This window comes from Magnolia sinica, chromosome 4 (genome assembly GCF_029962835.1).
Source record: "Magnolia sinica isolate HGM2019 chromosome 4, MsV1, whole genome shotgun sequence".
Classification (NCBI taxonomy): Eukaryota; Viridiplantae; Streptophyta; class Magnoliopsida; order Magnoliales; family Magnoliaceae; genus Magnolia; species Magnolia sinica.
In genome coordinates this window covers 38,202,653-38,223,030 of record NC_080576.1, presented here as the reverse complement: position 1 = coordinate 38,223,030, position 20,378 = coordinate 38,202,653, and the positions used below count along the sequence as shown (strand labels likewise).

Genomic DNA, 20,378 nt, shown 5'->3' with positions numbered 1-20,378 from the left:
AATAAAAACTAGCATCAATTGCGACCGTCAATTTACAATCTGATGGACTGGACCACTTCCAAAATCTCAAAAATGTATCCCAATAAAAACCAGCGTCACCGTTCATTCGCAATCCGATGGACCAAATCATCTTTCAAATTTACCAAAAATATTCCCCTAGAGAATAACAAACCGTGGGACAATGGATCCGATCAATCATGGATAAGAATATTGACCACAAACCGTGGGATGACGGATCCGATCAATCATGGATCGAAATCTTAACCACAAACTGTGGGAAGATGAATCCGATCAATCATGGATCGGAATCTTGACCACAAACCATGGGATGACGGATCTGATCAATCATGGATTAGAATCTTAACCACAAACCGTGGGGCAACGGATCCAATCAACCATGGATCGAAATCTTGACCACCAACTATGGGACGACGGATCCGGTCAATTATGGATTGGAATCTTAACCACAAACTATGGGATGACGGATCCGATTAATTATGGATCGCAATCTTGACCACAAACCGCGGGACAACGATTCCAATTGATCATGGATCAAAATCTTGATCACGAAACCAGTGGGACAACGAAATCAATCATAGATTAAAATTCTGATCGCGAATCGTGGGACAACGAACCCAATTAGTCACAATTTGGAATCCCAACCACCAATGTTGGATAGATCCGCACCATCCATAATAAAAAGGAGGAGTTGATCACAACTAATGATCTGGATCAACCCAAGAACAATTAAGTCTGATTACCATGTGAGACGATGGAACCGATTAACCATCTCTAATGGGACTTGATCATAACCATTAATCACACTTGCATCAAATAAACCATCACCAGTAGATCTCAATCCCGATTATGACAACCAAAATCCAAGTAATAAAGTATAAAATCTTAAAAATCCACAATTCTCATTACAAACAGCATGTGCACTAACCCCTCACATATTTTCAATAAAAACCAGCATACTTGAAGTCCCTTAAGCATCCCCCTATGGAGAGAACCAGTAAGTTGAACACATTTTAAAATCATCTTGTAATAAAAACCCTCATGGAATATCACTCCCTAGAGCGGGGTGACTTTAAAATCACAAAATATTTCCAAAATAAAGCATCAGATATTCGAGGCACTAAGAGATCTTCCATATCTTTGGGTGGGAGTCAGCACAAAATCAAATAAGATTCGATATCTCACAGTTTTCCCAAAGATTATCGAATCTAAATTCACATTAAAGTACGATCGGACTAAACTACAACGATAGCTCCATCGTATCAAATGTTAATGCTAAGAAGAGATGATAGACCAATACTAGTCAGAAGAAATCATCCAAACGATGAAAAAGACAAATTGTAACCTAAGCATCAAAATTAGAAGATTGCATGTAAAAAGGTCACTCGCACGTACCTAGGTGTAGATGCTTACTAAATTTGATCGAGTCCAAGTCAGCGTAGCAAGTTCCCCGTAAGGCCGCAGAAAGCGCAAGGCAGCTAACCCCTTTAATGATCAAGCAAAACAAGTACTTCTGGGGTGATCTGGGAGTAACGAACAATCCAGTACGAGTCAATATCCTCGTAAGGCCATAAAAAGTGCATGAGCTCTACTGTTCCTTTTCAATGTTAGTACCAATTAGGAGTGAAAGGGTGGTGATTGACGGCCCGCACAGGGATAATCGAAACATTTTCCTCAAACCATTGCAATATGTGCAAGTTATCTATTTCCAGGCAACCAGCTGACAAAAACACAAAGGCAGGCAACGAATCCAAATCGGAATTCATGACTGACTGGTAAAGGTGGGGTGTCCACTCACTTTGGCATTCGGTTGAACAAAAACTCTGCCAAAGAGGGGTATCTATAGACACCCCACTCCAGGCTGATAAGCTAATTTAGTTTGAACTAATGGATGGTCGACCAAACCCCAATCCTAAACCCTAACCCTAGAAGCCTAAACCTCAAGAACCTTAACCTTCTTATACACTAACCCTATAAGCCTAAACCCTAGGAACCCTAATCCTAAACACTAAACTCATCCCATTCAACCTAGTCAACGCAATCAGCCTAACCCTAAACCCTATGAACCTAAAATCCTAGAACCTTGAGTTAGCTTTGTGAGTCAACTCACCCGATCAGCCTATCCAGTCCAACAACCAAATCATCTCACCTAGTTAAGCCCAAATCCAAGCCCAAAAAGCAAGCACAATAGGAGAAATATGTAAAACCTCAAAGAAGCAACCTTCATAGAGCCTCCGCATGTTTGGAGCAGGCTGCCTGCCAAAGCAAGGAGTCCAAGTGGGGACCGGTGGCGACTAGCTTACTGTCGACCACGTGGCACTCTCCATCTTTGGGGTGGCATCCCTTAAGTATGTGGAATCACCCTTTTTGGACCATAAGCATATAGTTGAGGTGTATTTATTTTGATGCCTATCTCCTTACCCAAAATTACACTTTTACCACTTCATCCAACCCATGTGATGATGCCATGTGAAAATATATAATTTTAACCCTTCAACCATCCTTTGTCCCAAGGATCACTAGGAATTACAAAAAAAAAAAAATGGATTTGGAGGCTATAAATAGCTCCATCCCCTTCTCATTTCAAGCACTCACTCTCATTTTATTCCATTAAATCCATAAAACCTATTTCATCTAGTAGATTCAGGAGGCATCCCTTCTTATTCAGAGATCCCTTAGCCTTAGCTATGTATCCATCCCTCCACTAAGGAGAGTAAGATTGAGAGTCTAGCCTTGGTCTAGCTCAGCCTAGCCAGAGTCCAATCCTCCTAAGCCACCTAAGTTCAAATTTGAGCCACTCAATCTAACCTTTCAACACTATCGTTCATCCAACAATTCAAGCTTCAATTAGTTTCATCAAAATCATAGGATTATCATTGCGCAACATTCATTCCCTTCTCAACCCCTTTGCTCCTCATATATATTAGTATTTCATCGTTTTCTCGTATCCGACTAGCAGGCGTATGCTCTATGGCTTGCCGATATAATTGGAACTAGCCCACCAAAAACCTTAGCCAGTTAACCGTCATTTTATCATAAGCATCAATACACCATCAAGCATTTCATACATCATATTTTTATATACTTTGCACCATGCACTCGATCATTTCAAACGTATTTTTATGGCTTGCTGATATAATTAGATCCTGCCCATCAGAAATTCGAATCAATCAATCACCATTATCATTGTATTGTATTACATTTTTTGTACTCGAGAACTAATCTTATTCCTCAAAAATTAGTCAGATCTTGTGAAGTAAAGACTGTACATCTGTACGGATAAAGTGTGCCTAAAACCTTCCCTCTCTATAACCATGGTTCCATACTCGGAATCTCTGGAATGTAAACTCACGAGTGATCTTAGGGTTAACGATCTTTGGGTTCTCAATCCTAAGTACATTGATGTCATTTAATTTAGCCTTTAAAATACACTTTTGCATGTATTAGTGACACCTTGATATTTAGAGATTGTGAATATGCCCGATTCCTGGATTTCGGGACATTACAATATAAATTGTGAGACAGAGATGACCTTGACACATAATATGAGGGAGAAGTAGAAAACTCATGAGTTAAAAGGTTAAAAAAATTAGTTACTAACTTAAGTTACTTTTACATTAATATTTATTAAACTAATTTAATTAGAATAAATAATTTAATTACTTAACCTAAGTCAAAAAGTAACTTATTTGGCCGTATCCAAACGTGCCCTACATCTTCTCAATTTGCATTCTTCCTGGATGGCCAGACACATTTCAAACCAAGTGCGTAGTGTTACGCCATCGCAACTACGTCACAAACCGATGTGAATTGTGTAGCGAGCAGATTACCACGCTACAGCGTAGTGTGGATTCTCTGTCGGGCCTACCGTGATGTACATGTTTTATCCATGCCGTCCATCAATCTTTCCAACTCATTTTAGAACATTATCCAAGAATTGAAGCATATCCAAAACTCAATTAGACCACATCACAAAAAAAATCCAAGGTATAATGACATCCATCATTGAAACCTTCCCAAGGTAACATTATCCACAAAATCTATTATTTCACGTGATGTGACCCACAAGATTTTTATAATAGCCTTAATTTTATATCGGTACTTCATCCTTTTGTGATATGTAAGACTATTAGATTGGATGTAATACACACACTATAATCGACGAGAAATTTCTAACTGTAAACCCCACCTTTTACCCACCATCTTTTCCAAACACTCCCAAACTTTACTTTCCAAAACTAAACCACTCTATACAGACACACTCTTTTCAGACGAAAATACCCTTGCATTTAGCACAGTTGCATCGTCCATTCTATAGACATATGCTATTGCATGAGTTGAAAGCTTCCTACATGAATCCCAGTGGTGCACCTTAAGCTCTTTCCCGGTTATACCCTCAGAGCATTGAAGAAACCCTTTTGCTGAAACACTTCTGTTGTGCACATTTGGATGAGTGTGCCAGTCTCCATCTCAGTTGAGCGCCCTCCACTTGAAGTTAGGAAGGCTTTGTGCGTCATTTTGTATGGAGGAAGGATTGTGCACCACTCCCTGAAGGAAGATCTCCTGTTGTGCGCCACTTCTTAAGGGGTTCTAATGTGTGTTGTCTGAAGGAGAAGGGGTTGTGCACCACTTCTTAAGGGGTTCTGATGTGTGTTGTCTGAAGGAGAAGGGGTTGTGCGCCACTTCTTAAGGGGTTCTGATGTGTGTTGTCTGAAGGAGAAGGGGTTGTGCGCCACTTCTTAAGGAGTTCTGTTGTTTTGTCTGAAAGGAAAGCTGTTGTGCGCAGACCTATTGTACGCTACATGTTTCAGTCTGAATGAAACAGTTGTGCGCTCCATGCACTCTCCTGATGGACCTGTTGTGCAAAAATAGCCCCCCACATGTGTGGGAGGTCTATAAATACCTCTCCCCTCTCCTCATTTGAGAGAGAGAAGTTAGGAAAGCTGATGAGCGCCCAGAGCATTGCACTCTGTTGTGCGCTCCAAGCTTGTGTGCCACTTTTGAAGGAGCTTTATGCGCACATGTCTGAAGAGAAGCCTGGGCGCTACTTTTGAAGGAGCTCTGTGCGCTCTTGTCCTGAAGAGTTGGTGTTGTGCGCCACTTCAAGTGGCCTTATTTGAAGGATACCCTTGTGCGCTCCTTGTTTGAAGGAACCTTATGCACTCCTTGTTTGAAGAGAAGCCTTGTGCACCATTTTACATGGGTTCTTATCCTAAGAGAAGGCTTTGTGCGCCACTTTGAGTGGCCTTCTATCTTAAGGAGAGGCTTGTTGCGCCACTCCCTGCCTTCAAGAATGTTGTGAACTCCCTACCTTTAAGAGTGTTGTACACTCCCTATCTGAGGTTGTGCGCTCCCACCTTTGATGAAGTTGTGCGCCCTCCACCTTTGCATGGGCTATGCACCCCCTCCTGGTGAAGTTGTTGTGCACTCCATGGTTGTGCGCCCCTTGGTGATGCACTCCCTGTTGTGTGGAAATGGTCTCCACACGTGTGGGAGGTCTATAAATACCTCTCTCCCATCTTCATTTGGAGAGGGCAGTGAGAGAGAGAAGCGAGAAAGAAAATTGAGAGAAGACAGAAGTTGGAGAGTCTCAAGGAGCTCCCAGAGGAGAGAGGAAAGTTGAGCATGATGGAAGATCCGCACAACAGAATTACGGCACAACGAGAAAAGTGGCACAATGGAATTACAGCGCAATGAGAAAAGTGGCACAACAGAATTACAGCACAACGAGAAAAGTGGCACAATAGAATTATGGCACAACCCAACTCTGAGAAGCCTCTGCTGTTTCTCCAGATGTGCACCCACATAACCCAAGTCTAAGAAGCCTCTGCCGTTTCCCCAGTTGTCCACCCGCACAACACAAGTCTGAGAAACCTCCACCGTTTCCCCGGTTGTGCACCCGCACAACCCAAGTTCATGAAGTTTCCAGTTCCTCCTAGATTGTGCACCAATATTCTTGCCCAAAATGCCCTTTCCTTGATCAAGTGCGCCAGTTGCCGGACTTATAAAGGGAAAGTAAGGGAAATGTAAAGCATAGAGAGAGAGCTCCAGGAGAAAGAAGAGTCTGTTTATACAACTGAAAGGATAAGTGGAAGGACGATCAATGCCTATTGCATAACCAAATCAAGGGTTTTAAGTCTCTTCAAGTCCGCACTACCCATTTGCCTTTATGATGAACATCAAAAGCGTCGAGATGCTGCTAAAATTATCATTAAACTATCTTCTCTTTCATTCATTGCATTGATTCAATGTACTCTGTTTTCATAATCATGGGAAATACAAGGATGTAAATGAACTCAGAATGAATAGAATACTTTGTGATCATTGTTCTCTCATCCCTTCTTTGTTATCATTGAATGAATTCACCCAAATCGAATGCATTTGTTTCTTGTCGAAATAGGTAGCATAGCTATTAAGGGCAGCGGGGCCACCACCAATTCGGCGCGACCCCACCCGCCGATCCAAACAGAGCCAGGCGTGGCCACTGCCAGTTTGGTGCGACCCTGCGGGGACCTAAGTTCTGTGGGGGCCTTTACACACGTGTGGGGGCCCCTTTTAGATCTTTTTTTAGCCCTCAAACACCCCCATTTTGAAATTTCCCTAATCCCTCTACCTTAAAACCTAAAAACCTCCATCTAAGCCCATTCCCTACATCCAATCATCCCCACCAAACCCCATTTCCCTAAATCCTCTTCATCTCTAGGCCCACTATTCACCAAAATTCTTCCTTTCAAACCCAATTCCCTCAAAACCCCTCATTCCCTAAACTCGTCTTCCTCAGGGGGATAACTACTCCGAATCCATAGAGCTAGAAATTCAGCGAGGCAAACTGGAAAGTGAGTGAGGCAAACTTAAAATTAAGCAAGGCAAACTGGAAATTTAGCGAGGCAAATTGGAAATTCAGCGAGGCTAACATGAAATTGAGCAAGACAAATTGGAAATTTAGCAAGGAAAACTGGAAATTGAGCGAGGCAAACTAGAAATTGAGCGAGGCAAAATGGAAATTGAGCAAGACAAACTGGAAATTGAGCAAGGCAAACTGAAAATTCAGCGAGGCAATCATGAAATTGAGCGAGGTAAACTGAAAATTGAGTGAGGCAAACTGAAAATTGAGCGAGGCAAACTAGAAATTGAGCGAGGCAAACTGAAAATTTAGCGAGGCAAACATGAAATTGAGTGAGGCAAACTGAAAATTGAGGCAAAGAGGAAATTGATCGAGGCAAACTGGAAACTGAGCGAGGCAAACTGGAAATTCAATGAGGCAAACATGAAATTGAGTGAGGCAAACTGAAAATTGAGCGAGGCAAACAAGAAATTAACTGAGGCAAACTGAAAATTCAGCGAGGCAAACATGAAATTAAGTGAGGCAAACTGAAAACTCAGCGAGGTAAACTGGAAATCGAGAGAAATAAACAGGAAATTCAGCGAGGCAAACATGAAATTGAGTAAGGCAAACAGGAAATTGAGCTAGGAAAACTAAAAATTGAGTGAGGCAAATATGAAATTGAGCAAGGAAAACTAGAAATTGAGCAAAGCAAAGAGGAAATTAAGCGTGGTAAACACAAAATTGAGTGAAGCAAAGAGGAAATTGTGCGAGGGAAACAGGAAATTGAGTTAAGCAAACTGGAAATTGAGCAAGGGAACTGAAAATTCAACGAGACAAACATGAAATTCAACAAGGCAAATTGGAAATTGAGCGAGGCAAACTGGAAATTGAGCGAGGTAAACTGAAAATTCAGTGAGGCAAACATGAAATTCAGTGAAGCAAAGAGGAAAGTGAGTGAGGTAAATTGGAAATTGAGCCAAGTTAACATGAAATTGAGTGAGGCTAACATGAAATTTCATACTTTCCTCACACAATTTGCTGTTTACCTCGCTCAATTTCATGTTTTCCTCGCTCAATTTGTTGTTTGCCTTGCTCAATTTCTTGTTTGCCTCGCTCAATTTCTTGTTTGCCTCATTAAATTTCATGCATCGTGTGAATCGCTATCTTTAGTTTCTTTATATCCACGGATGACCCGAAAGAGGGGATGACGTACCTTTCCACAGTATACTTAAAGTAATAGTATACTCAAAATCGACTCTATATCGTTGCACAACACACTCGATGAGAGAGCTTACCCCCCATTAAAACATTCATAATCATTTATTGGTCCCTCTGTGATGTGCTTCACATTGTATCCAAAAAGCTAAAATTAACATCTTCTATAGTAATTAATTACATGGGTTTAAAGTTTTCAAGTTTGAGTTAAGAAGAATGTCGAGGCAGCCTAAGCGAACTAAAACTTAATATTTATAGTAAAAATGAAAATAAAATGGACTTTCGGCCATCAATCTAATGGAATCTCCTAAATCTGTTGGGTTAGTTGGCTAAATCAGCTTTTCCAATTTGCCTCCCTCAATTCTAATTTTTCTCACTAAATTTCTAGTTTGCCTCGCTCAATTTCCAGTTTACCTTGCTTAATTTCCAGTTTCCCTCGCTGAAATTCCAATTTGCCTATTTCAATTTCCAGTTTGCCTCGCTCAATTTCATGTTTGCCTCGCTCAATTTCTCGTTAACCTCAATCAATTTCATGTTAGCCTCGCTTAATTTCACATTAGCATTGCTAAATTTCATTTTAGCATGGCACAAATTCCAGTTTGCCTCGCTCAATTTCATGTTTACCTCGCTTAATTTCTAATTTTCTACGCTTAATTTCCAGTTTGCCTCGCCTAATTTCCAGTTTGCCTCACTCAATTTCCTCTTTGCCTTGCTCAATTTCCAATTTGCCTCGCTAAATTTTGATGTTTTCCTCGCTCAATTTCATGTTAGCCTCACTCAATTTCACGTTAGCCTCACTCAATTTCCAGTTTGCCTCGCTCAATTTCCAGTTTGTCTCGCTCAATTTCCTCTTTGCCTTGCTCAATTTCCTATTTGCCTTGCTCAATTTCATGTTTACCTTACTCAATTTCCAGTTTGCCTCGCTCAATTTCATGTTTGCCTCAGTCAATTTCCATTTTGCCTCGTTCAATTTCCAACTTGCCTCGCTCAATTTTCACTTTGCCTCGCTCAATTTCCTATTTGCCTCGTTGAATTTCATGTTTGCCTCACTTAATTTCCTTTGAGCCTCATTGAATTTCATGTTTGCCTCACTTAATTTTCTTTAATGCTCATTGAATTTCATGTTATGATCATTGAATTTCATGTTAGGCATGTTAGGCTCGTTGAATTTCATGTTAGGCATGTTAGGTTCGTTAAATTTCATGTTAAGCATGTTAGGCTCGTTGAATTTCATGTTAGGCTCTCTCAATTTCATGTTAGGATCCTTGAATTTCATGTTAGGCATGTTAGGCTTGTTGAATTTCATGTTAGGCTCTCTCAATTTCATGTTAGGATCGTTGAATTTCATGTTATGCATGTTAGGCTCTATTAGGCTTGCTCAATTATCCATAGTTGTATGTACTTTTCGATACAGAAGCAATGGCTACAGTTTAGATCCGTAGCCATAGAACTAATGGCTATGAATCTAATGAAGCAATGACTATGTTACCAATGGCTACAATTATAATCCGTAGCCATAGGTCCACAGAATAGACGATGCAACCGTGATGAATGCAAGGGTATTTTCATCTAAAAATAGCGTGTCTGTACATAATGGTTTAATTTTGGAAAGTAAAGTTTGGGAGCGTTTAGAAAAGACGGTGGGTAAACGGTGGGGTTTACTGTCAAAAATTTCTTGAAAGGCTTTCCACAGGAAATCTGATTGGGTACCACGAGATGGATGTTCACGTTATATGCTCTATGGGGCCCATAGTGATGCATGTGGTGTATCCATGTCGTCCATTCATTTCAATGGGTAATTTTGTGCATGATTCCTAAGAAGAGGCAGATCGAAGCTTCAAGTGGACCACACCACAAATCAATGGTAGACATTTAATCTCCATTGTTTCCTACGATGTGGTCCACTTGAGCCTTTATCTGCCTACTTTTTTATGCTCATGCCTTAAAATGAGCTGTCACAATGGATGGACAGCTTAGATAAAAGACATACATTGCAGTGGGCTCCATAAATCCTGCTAGGTAGGGAGGGGACAGTAGCTTTTAGCTACGGAATAAACCATAGCAACGTAGCTACAGTTTATGTCCGTAACTAAAAACATACATAGGCCGTAGCCTTTTCTCTATTTTTCTACACAGACCCTTACTTACATTCCCTAAGGAAAACCCATTAATTAAAAGGTAAAAACTAGAGAAAACTAGTTTGTTACATGGTACATAATAGAGTCTTAATCTATGATCCTTCGTCTTTAGTGTGTTTAAATCATTGATTAGGCAGAGCATACCAATGCTTCAAACACTCAATAGCCTTAGCATTGCATCCTATATAAGCTCCAGAAAGTTTGGAAGTTCTGGAAGCATGTTTACCTTGCCCTGAGGCATCCAAAAGTCCTTGGACAAAAACAAAACTAGGTCCATTCTCCTGGAGAAACCAAGAGTTGACACTCCTGACAGTTAGAGCAGGACCACCCAGGAGTTTTATTAATCAGTCCAAACTATCAGCGCAGGTCACTATTTGGGTCTTTGGATAATCAACACAGCCACCACTAGTGCCATGAACAGTAAGCATTGGGTTGTAGCTCGGGACTCTCAAATAGTCGACCGGGGGGGGGTACTATTGGTGCTCAAACAGTTGGTTTAGAGCCGAATAGCTCTTAAGCAATCTCAGGAATCAAATGGCATGAGTTGTGGGAATGAAGATTTAAAGGGGTATTTATAATGATGGGAGACCATTATTTCCCTCCCACAAGATGGTTACACAGTTATTTCCCACCTAGAAGTTAGTCGGGAGGTTATGGACACATGTCGCACTGCCATTGCACCACTTAGAGTGCTTTATGTTGGTGCACGCAAAGTGCAAAACATCGTTCAACATAGAGTGGACTTATATTGAAGTGATTAGTGTTGCATGGCTAATAGACACTTAGCGCAATATGACATACTTGATCCCATGTTATCTCTCAAATAGTGAGCACAGACTGGAAACACGAACCAGCACTAGCCTCGACCATTGGCGATCAGAGTGTATTAAATGAGCTCCGCCTGAACTTGGTCAGCACATGATGTGGATCCATCCTAACCTAGAGATGAGTGCGAACCATCCTACATGGGCTAGTTATGGTTAGCACATTTCAGATTTAATGAAATTTTGATGCCACGGTGTTGGAAAAATGTGTTGGAAATACCAAAAAATAAAAATAAAATAAAATAAATTATTTTTGTTTCACCAGGATGAATCACTTAAAAATTATGCTGTCCTTAAAGCGTGATTCGCCCCCGTATCTATTGTTGATGGGTTACATGTTGAGTGTCAAATATTACATATTTTCCCCTATTTATATCTTAGTTTTATGAACATGATAATGTTTAATGGGTATATTTTATACATGTTTGTATTGTAAGGTGAATCTGGGAGCTTAGATTGAAAATAATGTTAAAAGCATGGATTTGATGCTCAAGAATCACCAAGGCAGAAGATGGATCTTAGGAGAACAAGAATGAACAATTCACATGCCAAAGAACCAAGGAAAATAATTACAAAGGATGAAGAAAAGACTGGAGAAGATTATTTAATATGCTATAGAAAACAGACAGGTTTGGTCTGACCAAAGCCAACTTCAGTCCGACCGAAATCGCACAAAACAGTCCACCAACTAATGATGAAATTCAGAGTTAATTTGGTTTGACCGAGAATTAATTCGATTCAACCAAAACTTAAGTTTGGTTTGACCGAACCAAAGCTCGATGTGACCAAAATTGAGCAACCGCTGAAACAAAATCCTATCATGATTCGAACTCGACTTTGGTCCGACCAATGCATAACGCGGCTACATAAATTTGAGGTGATTTTAAGGTCGGATTGCGGAAATTCCAAGGTGGTGTGAAAGATAGTGTTTCACAACTATAAATAGGAATCCCTAGGACGTCCCAAACCATCTTCTAAGGTTTGAAAATAGAAAAGAGGCCTAGGTGGAGTGTCGATGACATTCTTCTACTTCAATTTCTTCATGGGTTCTAGTAGATCTTTCTGTTTTTCTTATGTTTTTGAGTTAGCTATGACTAACTTCAGCTAATCTCTTAACTAAGGCTAAGAGGTGAAGCTTGTAGCGTGTTGGGATGTTTATTTTTCTTTGATTCTCGTTCTTATTGAACATCATTGATTTCTAGTTTGATATTAAAAGAATATTTTCAATTTTCTATGATTTATTGTGACTCAAATTACAATAGATGTTGTGATAGCTTTGGATATCTTCTTTTCCTATTTTAAGATTATGAGATTGGTAAATCCTGTTGTTCATCATCGTCTCCTAGACATGGTAGGATGATGGAATCCCTTCCACTCATTACAATTCTCCTCCATTGAGAATTAGGTCAATGAAAAGTTCAGATTTGATTTAAATTGCTTTATCTTTCAATTGGATAGGATTTGACTTCAATTCCAATTGTGTTTATTGAATCCAGTAAGGTAGCATCCTGACAGCTACAAGTGGATCCTTAGCACCCTAGTTCTCACCTTTAAATTTGTAAGTTTTAATCAACATTATTCACCATTACTCTCAATTATTCCATACTTAGGTTTAGATCTTTCAGGAAAAAAAAAAATTTCCTTTCAAGCTTTTTATATAACAATCATCAATTACATTCGAGATTTTTCAAGGAATAAAAGAACCTAGGGCAAACCTATCATAAAATGGGGACCTAGAAAACTCTCAAAAGAGGAAGGAAAAGGAAAGAGAAAAATGAATGAACCCAAGGACACGGGGCCCCTAAACAGCCCCATCCAGCAAATAGTCACCCCCAAACCAAAACCAGGACAGCCAAACTGCACAAACCAAAGCCTAAGCTTAGCCTAATTCCCCCTAGATATTTCCCTAATAGATCCCAGCCCCACCTTGTCAAGGAATCAGAGACCTCTAACCTAAGATGAGAACCACCAGGGAAGACGATTGATTCCCACTACCCGAGTGGGCCATCGCGTCTGCTACCGCATTACTTAGGTTTAGATCTTTTTCTAGTTCTAGTTCTAGTTATTTTCATAATACATACAAGTTTAGTCCCTATGGATTCGACCTCGCTCCTACCGAGTTATTACTACATCACGACCCTACACTTGGGGTTATGAACAAGTTTTTGGCGTCATTGTCGGGGACTACGGCTACATTTTTCTGAGAATAATTAGTATTAAAATTAGGTTAAGATTAGGGTTTATTTTTCTGTTATGCTTTTAGGTTAGGATTTTTCTGAAACTATTTTTAGAGACTAACATTGTTTTTCTGTTTTGTAGGATCCTAACATAACAACCCTAATCGGGTAACCTCTTTCCAATTCTCTCTATCTTTTCAAGATTTCTTATTTGCTTTATTTAGTTTTCTTTTTCTTAGGCTTAGGTTTGTGTAGTTACTTGAGGGCTGAGAGTGTTTCATGCCCAAGTGGGTCAATGATAACACTTTACGTCTCTTGAGTGAAGGAGGATTAGTTGAAGGGTTGCCTATCCATCACTGGATTAGATACCATCTGAGATCCTCTGAGTCAGTACAAGTGATGGTTGCATATCAACCTCAACACCTAGTTGAGAAACCCCAAGATGAGAATGAGGTGCATCATACACCCCCACCTCATACTCGACATAATTATTTACAACCAGCGAGGGTGAGTACACCTTCTTGCATGATATTCCCATTAAATGCAGAAACTATGAATGTTAAACCAAGGGTGATTCAACTCCTCCCTAAGTTTCATGGACTAGAATCTGAAAGTCCATACTTGCATATGAAAGAGTTTAATGAGATAATATCTACATTACACTTCCCAAACGTGTCCGAGGACACGGTAAGACTGAAATTGTTTCCTTTCTCTTTGAAAGAAAGGGCTAAGTCGTGGTTACATTCCTTAAGACCACGGTCTATTGGCACATGGGTTGACATGACAATGAAGTTCCTTAAAAAGTTCTTCCCATATCATAAAACGAATACCTTAAGGAAAGCAATCTTGAATTTTGCGCTAAAAGAGGATGAGACCTTCTTCCAATGTTGGGAGCAATTTAAGGATCTCATAAATTCATGTCCACAACATGGCTACAAGATATGGTGTATAACAAGCTTTTTCTATGAAGAATTGACCTCACCCATGTGCCAATTTGTGGAGATGATGTGTAATGGAGAATTCATGAACAAGGAAGTCGATGATGTGTGGGATTATTTTGATAAACTTGCTGAAAACGTGCAATCACGGGATACCTCCTCAAGAACCACCACTTCTAAGCCTACTCAATCAAAGGAAATGGGAGGAATTTATATATTAAAAGAGGAAAATGATATAAATACAAGAGTGGCCAAACTCACAAGAAAAGTCGACGCCATAGAACTTAAGAAGGCAGAACCCGAAAAGGTTGCGGAAGTTATTTGTGGTATTTGTGCATGTAACATACATACAACTGAAAATTATCCAACAATTCCTGCTTTTCAAGAGATATTGAATGAGCAATCAAATGCCGTAAACAACTACCAAAGACCTTTCATAGGACCCACGTCAAATACATACAACTCCAGCTGGAGAACCATCCAAATTTTAGCTGGAGGAATGAACAAACGACTAACCCACAAGAGGCACTTACTCAATTTTTAAATCAAAAGAGGCCTCAAGAGGATACAGTTCAAAAATTCATTCAAAACCAAGAGTTATTCAACCAGAATACGATACAAGTATTCCAGGATCTCAAAACAACAATGGGAATTTTTACGTCGTCCATTCAAAGGATTGAGTCACATTTAGCGAGTGGGGAGAAAGGGATACTTCCAGCCCAATCTCTCCCCAATCAAAAACCACAATGTGAAATTAGTGACCCAAGCTCTGCAAATCAGATGGAGCAGGCTAAGTCTATCACCACTCTTAGGAGTGGGAAGATTACTAACAAAACCATTCCTATGAGGGCTGAAAAGTTTAAGGACCCAGAAGAAAATGAAAATGATAGACCTAGCAATGCCCCACATGGGTTAGGACCGGAACCTCAAAGTAAGCCGATTGCGCCACTCCTCGAGCAGTTGGTTGCACCAAAACCTCTATCTAACTCACAGGATATTCTAGAGGTACTAAAACAAGTGAAAGTCAACATTCCTCTGCTGGACACTGTGAAATAAATCCCCTCTTATGCCAAATTTCTGAAAGATTTATGTACAACCAAGAGACGGCAGAGTATTCAAAAGAAAATTTGTCTAAGAGAAAATGTGAGTGTCATCCTCAAGAAAGATGTGCCACAAAAATATAAAGATCTTGGTAACCCAACTATCACTTGTATAATCGAGAATCACCAGATTGAGCACGCACTTCTTGACTTGGGAGCGAGAGTTAATTTGATTCCTTTCTCGGTATACGAACAATTGGATTAGATGAATTAAAACCCACCCGAACCACATTATGACTTGATGATAGTTCGGTCCGTGTATCAAGAGGGATGATTGAGGATGTGTTGGTCCAGGTCGACAAATTCTACTACCCAATAGATTTTATCGTCCTGGATACGCACCCCATTGTAAATAAGAGCACTTATATACCGGTCATCCTTAGTCGCCCATTCCTTACTACATCAAATGCCATCATTAATTATAGGAATGAAATTATGAATTTATCTTTTAAAAATATGACATTGGAGCTCAACATCTTTTTCAACATGAGTAAGCAGCAAGAGGATGAAGACGATACCCACGACATTAATACGATTGATTCTTTCATGGAAGATAGTGCACTTCTGACTCTTTACTCTGACACTCTAGAGACGTACTTGGCCCACTCTCCTGATTTAGATGATGACACGATTAGGGAGAGGAATGTCATGCTTGATGTTGCGCCAGTACCTGAAGTTAATTAGTGGAGGCCAAATTTTGAAGAATTGTCTCAAACCGATGTAGTGCCTCTACCATCTAGCCTCAAAGCATCAAAGCTTGACCTAAAACCTTTGCCTGTTAATCTTAAATATGTCTACTTAGGTCAAGATGAGACATACCCGGTGGTGACTTCTTCCCACCTTGAAAAAGAACAGGAGAGTATGCTTATTTCTACTCTCCTTGAGCATAAAGGAGCCATTGGATGGTTAATTGCGGAGCTCAAGGGAATTGATCCTTTGATTTGTACTCACCGTATTCATCTTGAGGATAATGTGAAAACCTCCCATCAACCATAATTTCAATTAAATCCAAACATAAAGGAAGTGGTTAAGGCTAAGGTACTTAGGTTATTAGATGTGGGTATCATATATCCTATATCCGACAGTCAATGGGTGAGTCCAACTCAGGTGGTTCCCAAGAAGTCCGGAATCACCATCGTATCAAATGCCGACAATGAACTCATGCCAACTAGAATCATTACTAGTTGGAGAATGTGCATTGACCACACGAAGTTGAATGTCATCACAAGGAATGACGACTTTCTTTTGCCCTTCATTGATCAAATTTTGGAAAGGCTAGCTGGTCACTCTTACTACTGTTTCCTTAATGGATATTCGAGCTACAATAAAATAGAGATAGCCCTTGAAGATCAAGAAAAGACAACATTTACATGTCCATTTGGCACATTTGCTTACCGAATGATGTCATTCGGACTGTGTAATGCCCCCGCCACTTTTCAGAAATGCATGTTGAGTATTTTTTCTGACATGGTGGGGCAATATTTAGACATCTTCATGGACTTCTCTGTCTTTGGTCCATCCTTCAAGAGTGTTTAAAAAATCTTAAATGTGTGCTGAAGAGATATGAGGAAAATAATTTGGTTCTAAATTGGGAGAAATGTCATTTCGTGGTTCCTAATGGAATTGTTCTTGGACATATAATTTTATCCAAGGAATTGAGGTAGACAAGGCTAAAATTGATCTTATCTCTAACCTACCTCCACCTAGGAGCATATGTGACGTGCGATCCTTCTTAGGACACGCCGAATTTTATAGACGATTCATAAAGGACTTTAATCATCTCTTTCACTCTTTATGTAATTTACTTCAAAAGGATACACCATACGAGTGGACTGAACAATGCCATGAAATTTTCACTAAGCTCAAGGGCATCTTAATTACCACTCCTATTATGCAGCCACCCGACTGGAGCATACCTTTTGAGATTATGTGTGACGCATTTGACTATGCTATTAACGCAATGTTAGGCCATAGAAAGGAGAAGAAGACCTACGTGATTCACTATGCGAGTAGAACTCTAAATTCTGCCCAAGTGAACTATTCTACTATGGAAAAGAAACTCTTAGCCGTAATGTTAGCTTTAGACAAATTTAGATCTTACTTGATCAGATCCAAGATCATCATTTACACTGATTATGCGACACTGAAGTACATTCTTTGTAAGAATGATGCTAAGCCCCGCTTGATAAGATGGATCCTTCTACTTCGAGAGTTCAACATATAAATACGAGACAAAAAGGGAGTAGAGAACATAGTGGCTGACCATCTCTCTAAGCTTGATCTTCCCGATTTCCTTAAGCTAACACCGATAAATGACATGTTCCAATTGTTTAAACTTTCCCAATTATCTTGGTTTGTTGACATTGCAAATGATTTTGTCATAGGTTTCACGCCGACATATTGGACTACACAACATAAGAAAAAATTATTCACCGAGGTACATAAATTTTTCTGAGATGACCCTTATTTATTTAAATACTGTCCAGATCAAATTCTAAGGAGATGTGTACCAGACAATGAACATCAGAGTGTCATCTCCTTTTGTCACTCTCAGGCCTGTGGTGGTCATTTTTCTGCTAAAAAGACCATAGTCAAAATTTTACAGTTCGGCTTTTACTGACCCATTATGTTTAAAGATACGCATGAGTTTTACAAATCTTCTGAGCATTGTTAGAAATTGGGAGGATTATCTCATTGAAATATGATGCCACTAAACCCAATTCTTGTCAGTGAAGCATTCGATTGTTAGGGCATCGATTTCATAGGACCATTCCCCCAATCCTTTGGTAATAATTACATCTTATTGGTAGTAGACTATGTCACTAAGTGGGTTGAAGCAATCCCATGCCAGAACAATGATTATCAAATGGTCATTAGATTCTTAAAAGAAAACATCATTTCCCGATTAAGAATGCCTCGAGTCATCATTAGTAATAGAGGTTCACACTTTTATAATAGGTTGTTTGAGAACTTAATAAAGAAATATGGCATCTCTCATAAGGTGACACTACATACCACCCGTAAACAAGCGGGCAAGCTGAGATTTTCAACAAAGAAATTAAACAAATTTTAGAAAAAATGGTTAACCCTGACTGTAAGGATTAGTCAATCCGCTTAACTGATACTTTATGGGCTTATCGTACAGCTTTTAAGACCCCCATTGGAATGTCTCCCTTTCGACTCGTCTATGGGAAAGCTTGTCACATGCCTGTGGAGCTGGAACATAGAGCCTATTAGGCTATCAAAAATCTAAATTTTAACTTAGACAACGCTGGCTCACTGCGCAAACTTCAATCGAATGAACTCGAAGAAATCTGAAATAATGCATACTAAAACTCGAGAATTTACAAGGATAAGATGAAGGTGTTCCATGACTGGAACATCCTTCGAAAATCATTCATAACCGATCAAAAAGTTCTTCTGTACAATTCTTGGTTACATTTTTTTCCGGGTAAACTGCGTTCTTGTTGGACCGGTCCCTTCATTGTTACTAATGCCTATTCTCATGGGGCCGTCGATAAAAAGAATTCGATGAATGACAATGTTTTCAAAGTGAATGGACATCATCTCAAGCCATCTGTTGAGAAGTTTGATTCAGAGGACATGTCTATGCCTCTGACTGATCCTGTGTACCAGGATTGACCTCCTTTTTTGATGGAGGTGTAGTTAGGTTTATTACTTTCATAGAATTTAGATTATGATAGTTTATTTTTCAGTAAGTTTAATCTTCATGCTAACCCATCTACATGTTAAGAACTTTGAAAAAGCTTCAATTCTCCATCTTCAGGTACTACATTTCCATCACTTCTCCTTTCTTTTCGTTGTCTCATATACATTATATGTTTATATCTTTTACATTGAGGACAATGTAGGTTTTAGGTTGGGGGTGTGGATTAGGTAAATTAATCAATGTTTTCTTAGTCTTTGAGAAAAAAGTTTGAAAATTTTCAATTTTCAAATAAAAGAACTCTTTGAAAAATAAAAAGTTTGTGCACTTAAGAATGCTTTAAGTATGATGATAAGATAGAGATTGAATTTTGAATTATTGGAGTTTGATCAACTAAGTAAACTATCACTTAAGTTCTTGCACTTAATGGATTAAGAGGAAGTTTGAATATCATATTGATCTAAATCACAAGACACATTCAATTTATTTTCTGTGAATTATGCTAGAATTTCTGATTATTAATATATCTATCATTGATAGATGTTGATAATTAAGTCTGGAGAATTTTATCCACCTTAAAAGATAAAAAGAACTAGTTAAAAAACAGTGAGATCGACAAAAAGGTCATATATGGTGAAAAGACTGGAAAAGAATGAAAAGAATGGGTATATTTTATACATGTTTGTATTACAAGGTGAATCTGGGAGCTTGGATTGAAAAGAATGTTAAAAGTGTGGATTTGATGCTCAAGAATCACCAAGGCAGAAGATGGATCTTAGGAGACCAAGAATAAACAATTCACATGCCAAAGATACAAGGAAACCAAGTACAAAGGATGAAGAAAAGATCGAAGAAGATTATTTAATCTGCAGCAAAAAATAGACAGGTTGGTCTGACCGAAATCGCACAAAATATTCTAGCAACCAACAATGGAATTCAGAGTTAATTCGGCTCGATCGAGAATTAATTCGGTTCGACCGAAACTTAAGTTCAATCTGACTGAACCAAAGCTTGGTGTGACCGAAATCGGGCAACTACTGAAACAGAATCCTATCATGATTCGAACTCGACTTCAGTCCGACCAATGCGTAACGAGACTGCATAAATTTAAGGCGGTTTCAAGGTCAGGTTGCGGAAATTCCAAGGCGGTGCGAAAGATAGTGTTTCACAACTATAAATAGGAGTCCCTAAGACGTCTTAAACCATCTTCTAGGGTTTGGAAAGGGAAAGAAGGCCTAGGTGGAGCGTCGACGACGTTCTTCTACTTCAATTTATTCATGGGTTCTAGTAGATCTTTCTATTTTTCTTATGTTTTTGAGTTGGCTATGACTAGCTTCAGCTAATCTCTTAGCTAGGGCTAAGAGGTGAAGCTTATAGCGTGTTGGGATGTTTATTTTGCTTTGATTCTTGTTCTCATTAAACCTCATTGATTTCTAGTTTGATATTAAAGGAATATTTTCAGTTTTCTATGATTT

At 39.3% G+C, this 20,378-nt stretch overlaps 1 non-coding gene across 1 annotated transcript; it reads right to left on the bottom strand.

Annotated features, from left to right (window-relative positions):
- Positions 1-14,025: 14,025 nt before the first annotated feature.
- Positions 14,026-14,133, bottom strand: LOC131244819 (small nucleolar RNA R71). Its single transcript, XR_009170592.1, has one exon. It is a non-coding gene; the product is annotated as a small nucleolar RNA R71 (small nucleolar RNA).
- Positions 14,134-20,378: the final 6,245 nt, after the last annotated feature.